Source organism: Salvelinus sp. IW2-2015, linkage group LG2, assembly GCF_002910315.2.
Source record: "Salvelinus sp. IW2-2015 linkage group LG2, ASM291031v2, whole genome shotgun sequence".
NCBI classification, from domain to species: domain Eukaryota; kingdom Metazoa; phylum Chordata; class Actinopteri; order Salmoniformes; family Salmonidae; genus Salvelinus; species Salvelinus sp. IW2-2015.
Window position 1 is genome coordinate 6834672 of NC_036839.1, and position 11834 is coordinate 6846505.

Here is an 11834-nt window from a genome sequence, read left to right on the forward strand (position 1 = left end):
GAGGCTATTTTGTAATGACATTGCCGAAGTCGAGGATCAAATCAAATCAAATTTATTTTGTCACATACACATGGTTAGCAGATGTTAATGCGGAGTAGCGAAATGCTTTTGCTTCTAGTTCCGACAATGCAATCAGTACTATAACCAACGAGTAATCTAACCTAATAATTCCACAACTACTACCTTATACACACAAGTGTAAAGGGATAAAGAATATGTACATAAAGATATATGAATGAGTGATGGTACAGAACGGCATAGGCAAGATGCAGTATATGGTATCGAGTACAGTATATACATATGAGATGAGTAATGTAGGGTATGTAAACATAAAAGTGTCATAGTTTAAAGTGGCTAGTGATACATGTATTACATAAAGATGGCAAGATGCAGTAGATGGTATAGAGAACATCGGGTCGGTAGGATGGTCAGTTTTACGAGGGTATGTTTGGCAGCATGAGTGAAGGATGCTTTGTTGCGAAATAGGAAGCCGATTCTAGATTTAAATTTGGATTAGAGATGTTTAATGTGAGTATGGAAGGAGAGTTTACAGTCTAACCKGACACKTAGGTATTTGTAGTTGTCCACATATTCTAAGTCAGAACGGGCAGGTGCGGGCAGTGATCGGTTGAAGAGCATGCTTTTAGTTTTACTTGCATTTAAGAGCAGTTGGAGGCCACGGAAGGAGAGTTGTATGGCATTGAAGCTCATCTGGAGGTTAGTTAACACAGTGTCTATTGGAGCCAACTTGATTGTATGTTATGAGGGGCTTTGTGATATTACTCTTGTAAGGTGTCAGGTAGATTCTGAATCTAATTCTCAGACCAATGTAACTACCAATCACAGACAACACACCATAGTGCATGGTGGGAAAGGAGGTTTAAGAATTTACTTGTTGTTAAACACATAACTTTGAGTGTAAAACTGTGWAGTAACTGGATTAGCATGATATTTTTGCTAAATAGGCAGATTTTATTATTCTCAACTTGACACCAATAAACACCATGCCTAATGCCTCAAGACTGAATGTCATGTACATTGCTTATGAAGTACAAGGATGAATGCTGCTTGAGCATGTACAGTATTTGTGGCATAACCGTGTTAACAAAGGCCACCGATCTTCTTTGAAACCCAATTAACTTGTTTGTTTCCTGCATACAGTTATTTCCTCAGCACTGAAGGCTCACCACGGAGAAGACAGCTTTTCAGGTAACACATTTAGCAACCTGTCATGAATCTTGTTTTTGACAGCTCTCCTTTGCTTTACAGTCCGTGTTATCGCCTATCATTTCCCTCTTGTGAAGGACATGTCATAACAACGGTAAACAGCTGAAGTTTTGTGCATACAGAAATATAGAGACGCTCTTGATGTAAGATTGTGTACACCAGATYATACAGGTAACTGCCAAAATAAAGACACCAACATGAATTGTCTTAATCGGGCGTTGGGCCACCACGAGCCAGAACAGCTTCAATGCACCTTGCAAAGATTGTGTGTCTGGAACTGTGATGAGATACCATTCTTTCACGAGGAATTCCATCATTTGGTGTTTTGTTGATGATGGTAGAAAACGCTGTCTCAGACGCAGCTCCAGAATCACCAAGAAGTGTTCAATGGGGTTGAGATCTGGTGACAGAAATGGCCATGGCATATGGTTTGCATCATTTTCATGTTCATCAAARCATTCTGTGACCCCTCTTGCCCTGTGAATGGGGGCATTGCCATCATATTGGGGCATAGAAATGGTATCCAAAATAATGAACCTAAGCATGATGGGACGATAATTGCTAAATTAACTCAGAAACCACACCTGTGTGGAAGCACCTGCTTTCAATATAATTTGTATCCCTCATTTACTCAAGTGTTTCCAATATTTTGGCAGTTACCTGACTCTTGTAAAGAGTCTGAAGTCTGGAGAGGTAATAATTAAATTTTTCAACAAACCYTATCCAAATCCAGCTGGTCTTTTGATGAGGTCGAATCGGCTTAATTACATTTCAAATGCTTTCAGGTGAACTAATGAACTCCCAACCTCAACATTGCTCATCTCTTCATTTCTGTGGAGTGTAAATATCATGTGCAAACTGCAAACGCCACTGGTGCTAGATCCTCAATAGGCCTGCTCTTTAGGATTTGCAGTGGAAGTMAAAACGGTCTCCTAATCTTCCCTCTTCCKCTTCCTTTCAGTGTGAAGACTGTGGGGTTGTTCCCTCGACACTGTCTGACGTGTGAGCTAAATAAGGCCCACTGTCTGTTCTTCGATGCTGAGATAAACCCCAGTGATCAGCACATCCTCCTCCACTGTAAAGGTAAGCTAGTAGCAAAGCTAAATGCTAACACAGACAGCTAGCACCAAGATAGCACTAGCAGGCCAATGCAACGTAAACTAAATGCTAACACAGACAGTCTATTGCATAGCAATGCTCCATAGTGCCAATATAGCACAAGCAGGCTAATCCATACATGTCATTTTACAGTTAGTCAGCTAAGCTAAATGCTAAAACAAGCAGTGCATTATTTTGAAGGCTAATATTCAACTAAATAATAGCACTACTCGTCTTTCTTTGTTTAAGACAGATAAATATTGGTAGAGCTTAGAGAACCAGAGCATCAACTTTCTTTGAGAGGGTATTTAAAGATATTAGGAACCAACATCAACTAACCATTTATTATAGACTGTGAAGGTATGCCAGCTAAGCCATTTGCTAAACCCAACCAATGCATCATCTGCTTAGACTTAGATACATGATCAGAGATACATCTTACCAAAAAAGTGTTAAACAAATCAAAATATATTTGATATTTGAGATTCTTCAAAGCTATTTGACCATGGCTATTTGACCAAGGAGGGGAGTGATTGAGTGCTGTATCAGATGACCTTGCCTCCACAATTACTCGACCTCAGCCCAATTGAGATGGTTTGTGATGAGTTGGACCGGAGAGAGAAGGAAAAGCAGCCAACAAGTGCTCAGCATAGTTATTTAACCTTTATTTAACTGGGCAAGTCAGTTAAGAACAAATTATTATTTAGAATGACGCCCTACACAGGCAAAACTCTGATCCAATTGTGCGCCGCCCTATGGGACTCCCAATCACAGCCAGTTGTGATACATCCTGGATATGTGGATWCTCCTTCAAGACTGCTGGAAAATGATTACTCATAAAGCTGGTTGAGAGAATGGCAAGAGTGTACAAACCTGTCATCAAGGAAAAGGGTGGCTACTTTGAAGAATCTAAAATCAAAAATATTGTTTAACACTTTTTTGGTTACTACATTATTCCATATGCGTTWTTTCATAGTTTTGATGTCTTCACTATTATACTACAATGTAGAAAATATACAAAATGATGAAAAACCCTTGAATGAGTAGGTGTGTCCAATTTCTGGACTGGTACTGTATAAAGTGAGCAAGCATATTTAGCACACTCCATCCAACAAACTGCTAGGAGCAAAAGGTCTTTATGCAAATGTTTTCATAATTCTATGGTATTTCATTTATCCTTTATTTATCTAGGCAAGTCAGTTAAGAACAAATTCTTATTTACAATGACGGCCTACCGGGGAACAGTGGGTTAACTGCTTTGTTCAGGGYSAGAATGACAGATTTTTACTATGTCAGCTCGGGGATTCAATCAAGCAACCTTTCGGTTACTGGCCCAACGCTCTAACCACTAGTCTACCTGCCGCCCSWRGTATGTATGAATTTGTCAAAATTGTTTAAAAAAAATTGTTCTCATAAAGGCCAGAACGTTTTTATTTTTGTGATTTAGAGTCTAACATAACTTATGAAAATGTACTCCTTTAAACAAACATAATCGGAGATCCATTTGAGATGGATGTATGATTCAATTATAGTTCAAATAAAGTTGTCTTTTCCAATGTAGTCAACCATTTTTGTGTCAGTGGCCCCTCGAGCCACAACCCATTTGACAGATGTCAGGGGTTTGCCTTTGGCAATCTATCATTATTTAACATATAGTGTGGAGAGAGACCATCAGACAATTCCATATAAGAAGCATAAWATATAATAAAAATAGTCGCTCTATTGTGTATAATTGCTTTAGGTGTTGTTATGGTGCTATGCGTACCAGTTAATTGCCGCCACAGTTGTTTATTGCTAAGYTTTGTTTTAACCATATGCTCGAGTGTGTTTGTCTTGTGTACCATAYGTTAATGGACAAAATGTACCATCCTTCTGTTTGTGAACTATTAACACAATGCAGTTAGCACYTCATCTGAGGATAWGGCTAAATTCAGTAGAAACCAAGTAGCTTGTCGCTKCTTAGTCAAGCATATTWAAGRTAGTTAATTKCCTCCATCAAAWGCAATGGATACTATTACCATTTTCAAACAGGTAACACAAATGAGAAACTATTTCTCTGGGTGACAAAATAGCAGCCCTTTTCTTTTACTGAGTTTGCAATTTTGTTGTTGGCCAGCTCCCCTTAAGAGTTTTAACACTGCATTGTTGTGAATAATATCGTATCTTTTTTTAATAAAAAAAAAAGCCTATGTAAGGCATGATAAAACTTGCCTTAAGTGGTGGAAATGAAACAAAGCTTACTCTTCATTGATCAATGCTGGGCTTTAAAAGTCTCAGATGRTTACCATTCATGGCAACAGTGTGTGGCTGTTAAATCGCCGTTACCTCAGCTAGCATTATTCAAATGGAGGGGCTAGTCAGACTAAACAGGTCTGATAGTTGCTGTAGGAGTGATTTGTGGAGGGTTGGGCCGCCGAACAGCGACTGCTAGATCTTATTAACCTCAGTGTGGGTGTCTTCCAATGGGTGCTGAATAGAATTGACTTAATTTGACAAGCCCAGGTTATTAGAGGCAGTTTGAATGACCTTTAWCCACTGACTGTAATGGGTAAAGAAGGGGAAGTGACAGTGGTGACAGTGGTTGTGACAGCAGCTAGGGGATTGGAAAGGCTGCTGTATTGTATGTGTGACCGTGCTACCCTGCTTGGGAGGTGCTAGATCGGATACATTTGTATGTCTAACTTTTTTGTATTTCTTGCAGGTCCGGGAGCACCCACTGTGATCTTACACAGCCTCAATAATTCCAGTAAGAACTCAACTTAATCTTCCACAATTGATGGTCATGTCATTAACTTATTTTAGCAATTAGCAAGATAACTTGGAACATTGGTGTTTTGCCAGAACCAACAAGTGTTGAAAGGATGAAAAAAACAGCCATTGCTCATTTTGTTCAAATATTGAGGATTTGCTCTTTAATATGCCAGCTCCCCTCWCACTGTTACCCTAGTTGAAACGACCCCCCCGTTGTCTTAATTTCATTATTTTCCTTTACGCCGTCCATGTCTGGATTTCTATCAATGTTTCYTCTTGAATGTTAACAGATGCAGTGGAAAAAAAAGCAAGACATTTTTAATTTGGCAAGGATTATTTGGCCAGACRTTCCAATCCACAACTGAGAACTTTGGGGCCTTGGTGGTTTCATAATGAGAGGCCTATTTATTTTGTGTTTCTATAAAAAATGCTGGATAAATTACATTCCATTCAGTTTCCTCTCAGATGGCGAAAACGGAATATACAATAGGCATTCGTTTTGTAGTTCCATGTGGAGGAAATTGATTATTTTAAAAACCACCATTGACAAACACTTGAATGTATAAGATGTATTTGGAGAAAGTAACATTTCTGCACTGCWGTGGGTCGGAAATTTATGCTGCCAGTTGCGACAAGATCAATAGCACACCTAGTCAATTGTACGTCCGACACTGATAATATTACAGTGGTCGAACTCCGATGCAGGCAGCACTGCAGGCAGCATGCTGGTCAAAGGCTGACTATAGTTCATTATTTTGATGTACAACATTTAGTTCTGTCATAATTGTAGACCAACCAACATCTTATTATGGGTTAGGAAATACAATGCATCTGGTTTTATGAGACATTTAAAGTCTTGGGCTAAACAATTGGGCCTTGGTTTGTTGTGTCAAGGACACTGTTCAAAACCCACACAAAGTCTGTGCTGGAAAAACACGTGCTGGAAAAACATGAAAAACAAATTTTCTCTGCACTTGATTTTTACTGTATTTTTACTGTATTTTTACTGTATTTTTACTGTATTTTTACTTCAGACTTGAAAAATAAGTCTAAACGTTCACGCGCCAAATGTATTCGGACAGGAGTAGTATTACTAATTGATTTTGTAAGTATTACCTCAGCATGTGCGTTATTCCAGAGGACGATTCAGACAGGATAAATTAATCGAATTCTTAAACTTTTTTATTCAATTGACTCATGACGGAAGCCTGGAGGTTTTTTCAACACGTCTGGACTATAATGAGCTACACTGATAACTCGTGCTTGGCTGCCAAATGTATAGGTGTCCCATTAATATTTAAATTGAGGAAGTGTGATCATAATWATTATTTTTGCGATCCATGGTAGACATACTTTTTGATTGCACATTTAAGTAAACTGACGCATTTGGCAACGTTCAAGTTCAATCCATTGGCACAAAGTGTATAAACAAAAATATTCACTGTGAAAGTTGAATGTAGGCAATTCATATGAAATATATGCACTGCCTTTTGTTTTAAGCATCAAGCTTTGAAATCCGTTCTTGTTTTCTTGCTCAAACTGCGAGCAAAACCTGTCAAACTCTGTAATTTCTCAGACAACATAAGGATGTCGGTACGCACGGGATTAGTATTATCAGAGGACCTTGAAGTTTGACAAAAGCTCTTGCACATAATTACATTTTCCGACTTCCCCCAGTAAAACTTACCTTGTTCAAAAAGTTTTATAAGTCTAATATAAAGGTCCTTCAGAAAGTATTCACACCCTTTGACATTGTCCACATTTTGTTGTGTTACAGCCTGAATTTAAAATAGATTAAATTGTGTGGTTTTTTGCCACAGATTTACACACACTATCCCACAATGTAAATGTGGAATTTAGTTTTTACACATTTTTACAAAAAAATGTAAAGCTGAAATCTTGAMTAAATAATRATTCAACCTCTTTGTTATGGAAAGCCTAAAGGAATAAAAATGTGCTTAACAAGACACATAATACTTGGCCTCACTATGTATGCAATAATAGGGGTTAACATGATTTTTGAATGATTACCCCATCTCTGTACCCCACATTTACAATTATCTGTAAGGTCCCTTAGTCAAGTAGTGAATTTCAAACACAGCTTACGACAAAGACAAGGGAGGTTTTCCAATGCATCGCAAAGAAGGGCACCTATTGGTAGATGGTTAAAAAAAAAAGACACTGAATATCCCTTRGAGCATGGTGAAGTTATTKATTATGCTTTGGATGGTGTATGACCCTGTCACTACAAAGATACAGGCATCCTTCCTAATCCAGTTGKGAGGAAGGAAACAGCTCAGGCATTTCACCATCAAGCCAATGGTGATTTTAAAACAGTTAGWGTTMAATGGCTGTGATAGGAGAAAACTGAGGATGGATCAACAACATTGTAGTTATTCCACAATACTAACCTAAATGACAGAGTGAAAAGAAAGAAGCCTGTACAGAATAAAACATATTCCAAACATGCATCCATCCTGCACTAAAGTTAAACTGAAGAAAAAATGTGGCAAAGCAATTCACTTCGAGTTCTACATACAAAGTGTTATGTTTGGGGCAAATCCAATACAACACATTACTGAGTAGCATGGGCACCATATTCTCATAGTGGTGGCTGTATCATGTTATTGGTATGTTTGTAATTATTAAGGACTGGGGAGTWTTTCAGGYGAKCATTTTTTCAGAATGGAGCTAAGCACAGACAYAATCCTAGAGTAACACCTGGTTCAGTATGCTTTCCACTGGGAGATGAATTCACCTTTCATCAGGACAATAACCTAAAAGTCCAAATCTACACTGGATTTGCTTACTAAGAAGACAGTGAATGTTCCTGTGGCCKCGTTTTGATTTATATCCACTTGAACATCTATGGCAAAATGRTTTTCTAACAATGATCAACAACCAATTTSACAGAGCTTGAAGAATMAAAAAAAATAATYATAMGCAAATGTGGCACAATCCAGGTGTGGAAAGCTCTTAGAGACTTACCTAGAAAGACTCACAGCTGTAATCGCTGCCAAAGGTGCTTAATTTTCAATAATTTAGCTAACATTTCTAAAAACATGTTTTCACTTTGTCACTATGGGGTATTGTGTGTGGAAGTGTGCATTTTTTTCAATTTAAACCATTTTGAATTCAGGCTGGAGCACAACACAATGGGGAATAATTAAGGCGTATGAATACTTTCTGAKGGCACTGTAATTCCACTTGCTTCTAAGAGCACTAAGATAAAAGGCCCACCAGTGGTGTAGTGGAGAAGTGGATATAATTCTGCAATACATTTTGCAAACGGCCCACCCGGCGCAGGAAAGGCGCCCTGTGTGAAAAATGATTTTAGAAACAGTGACATGTACTCTGAATGACCTAAAATGACAAATACCATATTGGTCTTTGACAGTCAGGCCAACCCAAGGCAGCAGCTACTCTTCCTGGGGTCCGGCATAATTAAGGCAGTTAAACAATTTGAAAAAAATTACAATACATTCAGGCCCATACTCCACTACTACATATCTACAACGCAAAATCCATATGCACGTGTGTGTATAGTGCGTAGGTTATCAGGTGTGTGTATGCATGTGTCTGTGCCTATGTTTGTGTTACTTCACAGTCCCGCTGTTCCATAAGGTGTATTTTTACCTGCTTTTTGAATCTGATTCTARTGCTTGCATCAGTTACCTGATGTGGAATAGAGTTCCATGTAGTCATGGCTCTATGTAGTACTTTGCACCTCCCATAGTCTGTTCTGGACAGTGAAGAAACCTCTGGTGYCATGTCTTGTGGGGTATGCATGGMTGTCCGAGCTGTGTGCTAGTATGTTAAACAAGCAGCTCGGTACCTTCAGCTTGTCAACACCTCTTACAAAATCAAATAATGAGGAAGTCAATCTCTCTTCCACTTTGAGCCATGAGAGATTGACATGCATGACATTAATGTTAGCTCTCCGTGTACTTTTAAGGGCCAGCCGTGCTGCCCTGTTCTGAACCAAATGCAATTTTGGTGGTCCAGYTGCAACAAAACCAGGGCCTGTAGAACCTGCCTTGTTGATAGTGTTGTTAAGAAGGCAGAGCAGCGCTTTATTATGGACAGACTTCTCCCCATCTTAGCTACTGTTATATCAATATGTTTTGACCATGACAATTTACAATCCAGGGTTATTCCAAGCAGTTTAGTCACCTCAACTTGCTCATTTTCCACATTATTCATTAAGAGAAGAAYTTGAGGTTTAGGGTTTATTGAATGATTTGTCCAAAATACAATGCTTTTAGTTTTGGAAATATTTAGGACTAACGTGTTCCTTGCTACCCATTCCGAAAGTAACTGCAGCGCTTGTTAAATGTTGCAGTAATTTCAGTCGCTGTAGTAGCTGACGTGTATAGTGTTGAATCACCCGCATACATAGACACACTGGCCTTACTCAAAGCCATGGGCATGTTATCAGTAAAAATTGAAAAAAGCAAGGGGCCTAAACAGCTACCCTGGGGAATTCCTGCTTCTACCTGGATTATGTTTGAGAGGCTTCCATTAAAGAACACCCTCTGTGTTCTGTTAGACAAGTAACTCTTTATCCACATTGTAGCAGGGAGTGTAAAGCCATAACACATYTGTTTTTCCAGCAGCAGACTATGATCGATAATGTCAAAAGCTGCACTGAAGTCTAACAAGATAGCCCCCACAATAATGTTATCATCAATTTCTCTCAGCCAATCATCAGTCATTTGCATGTGCATTCGTGCTGAAAGTCTGCTGTCAATTTGTTTACTGTGAAATAGCATTGTATCTGGTCAAACTATCAAGGCACAAGGCAAGACCCAGATGCAGACACAGGAGGCAGATGGTTGGAGTCGTACAATGTTTATTAWTCCAAAGGGGTAGGCTAGAGAATAGTCAGGCAAAAAGGTCAGGCAAAAAGGCAAAAAGGTCAAAAGCAGATCAGTCCAATAGGTACCGAAGGGCAGGCAGAATCAAGGTCAGGGCAGGCATGATGATCAGTTAGGCAGGAAAGTAGTCCAGAGTCAGGCAGGGGTCAGAACCGGGAGGACTATAAAAAGAGAATAGAAAAGYTGTARGAGAAAAACATGCTGGTTGACTTGACTAAACATACAAGACAAACTGGCACAGAGAGACATGAAACACAGGGATAAATACACTGGGGAAAATAAGCGACGCCTGGYGGGGGTGGAGACAATCACAGGAACAGGTGAAACAYATCAGGGCGTGACACAAKCACWATTTTTTCCAGAAGTTTACTAAGGGTTGGTAGCAGGCTGATTGGTCGGCTATRTGAGACATTAAAAGGGGATTTACTATTCTTGTGTAGAGGAATGACTTTAGCTTCCCTCCAGGCCTGAGGGCACACACTTTCTAGTAGGCTTAAATTGAAGATGTGGCAAATAGGAGTGGCAATATTGTCCGCTATTATCCTAAGTAATTTTCCATCCAGATTGTCAGACCCCGGTGGCTTGTCATTGTTGATAGACAATAACCTCTTCCACACTGARTTTGCGAAATTCAAAAGTACAATTCTTGTCTTTCATTATTTGGTCAGATATACTTGGATACTTTTCAGCGTTTGTTSCTGAGCTTGTTTATCTTGCCAATGAAAAAGTAATTAAAGTAGTTGGCAATATCAGTGGGTTTTGTGATAAATGAGCCATCTGATTCAATGAAAGATGGAGCCGAGTTGGCTTTTTCCCACAAAATTTCATGTAAGGTGCTCCATAGCTTTTTACTATCATTCTTTATATAATTTATCTTTGTGTCATAGTATAGTTTATTTTTATTGTTATTTAGCTTAGTCACATGACTTCTTAATTTGCAGTATGTTTGCCAATCAGTTGGGCTGCCAGATGTACTTGCCATACTTTTTGCCTCATCCCTKTCAACCATACCATTTTTKAATTCCTTATCAATCCAAGGGGAACAGTTTTTACAGTCATTTTCCTAATGGGTGTGTGCTTATTAGTAACTGGAATAAGAAATTTCATAAATGTTTCAAGTGCAGCGTCTGGTTGCAGCTCATTACACACCACAGACCAGCAAATATTCTTTACATCATCAACAGTGCTAACAGTGTAACTCTGGTTCACAGGCTCATGATTACTGCATCCAATAGCTGTAGGATTAACACAGGTTCGGGCAATTAGGGGACATAATTAAGTTACTTGTGTCTTCCAACGTTCCTAGGATAATGTACATTTAATGCAGCATTATGACGACTCATTGTCACAATATTAGGATTAGCTGAGCTCGTCTTGGGTCATTGATAAGTCATTGTTTCAACGCAGCCTTGAAATGCGTGGACAGGGTCCAGGAGCCAAGATGATTTGGATGTCAATCCTGTAGAGTATCTTCTGTTTCCAGAATGTGACAAAGTTATATATAAAAGTGACTCCAGCAAAGCTACATTAATCTTTTAGCCAGATGTGTAAGGACAGTAGACTGCTGAATCTTTCACACCGCGGTCCCATGATGGTACTGGATCTGAAATGATTGGCTGTTTTTTGGAGTCTTTTAATGCTAAAATCAGTTCTTTAAAATCCATTTTCAGATGTTCTTGAGCTAGCTCTCCTGATGTCGTTTGACCCAACATGGACTGTGACAGTGTCAGCTCCCGGCACCTGTTGTAGAACAGTCGGAAGCAGCCTTGTGATGTCCTGTATGCATGCTCCTGGGTAGCACAGGGTTTTTCGCTTGGGAACCAAGATGTTTCTCAACATAGAGTTGCCTATGATGACAGCTGGCGATGTTAAATGGGCCAG

At 39.2% G+C, this 11834-nt stretch overlaps 1 pseudogene; it reads left to right on the plus strand.

The window, feature by feature from the left end:
* Positions 1–11834, plus strand: part of LOC111972648 (inactive dipeptidyl peptidase 10-like) — a 362938-nt pseudogene that overhangs the window by 301440 nt on the left and 49664 nt on the right.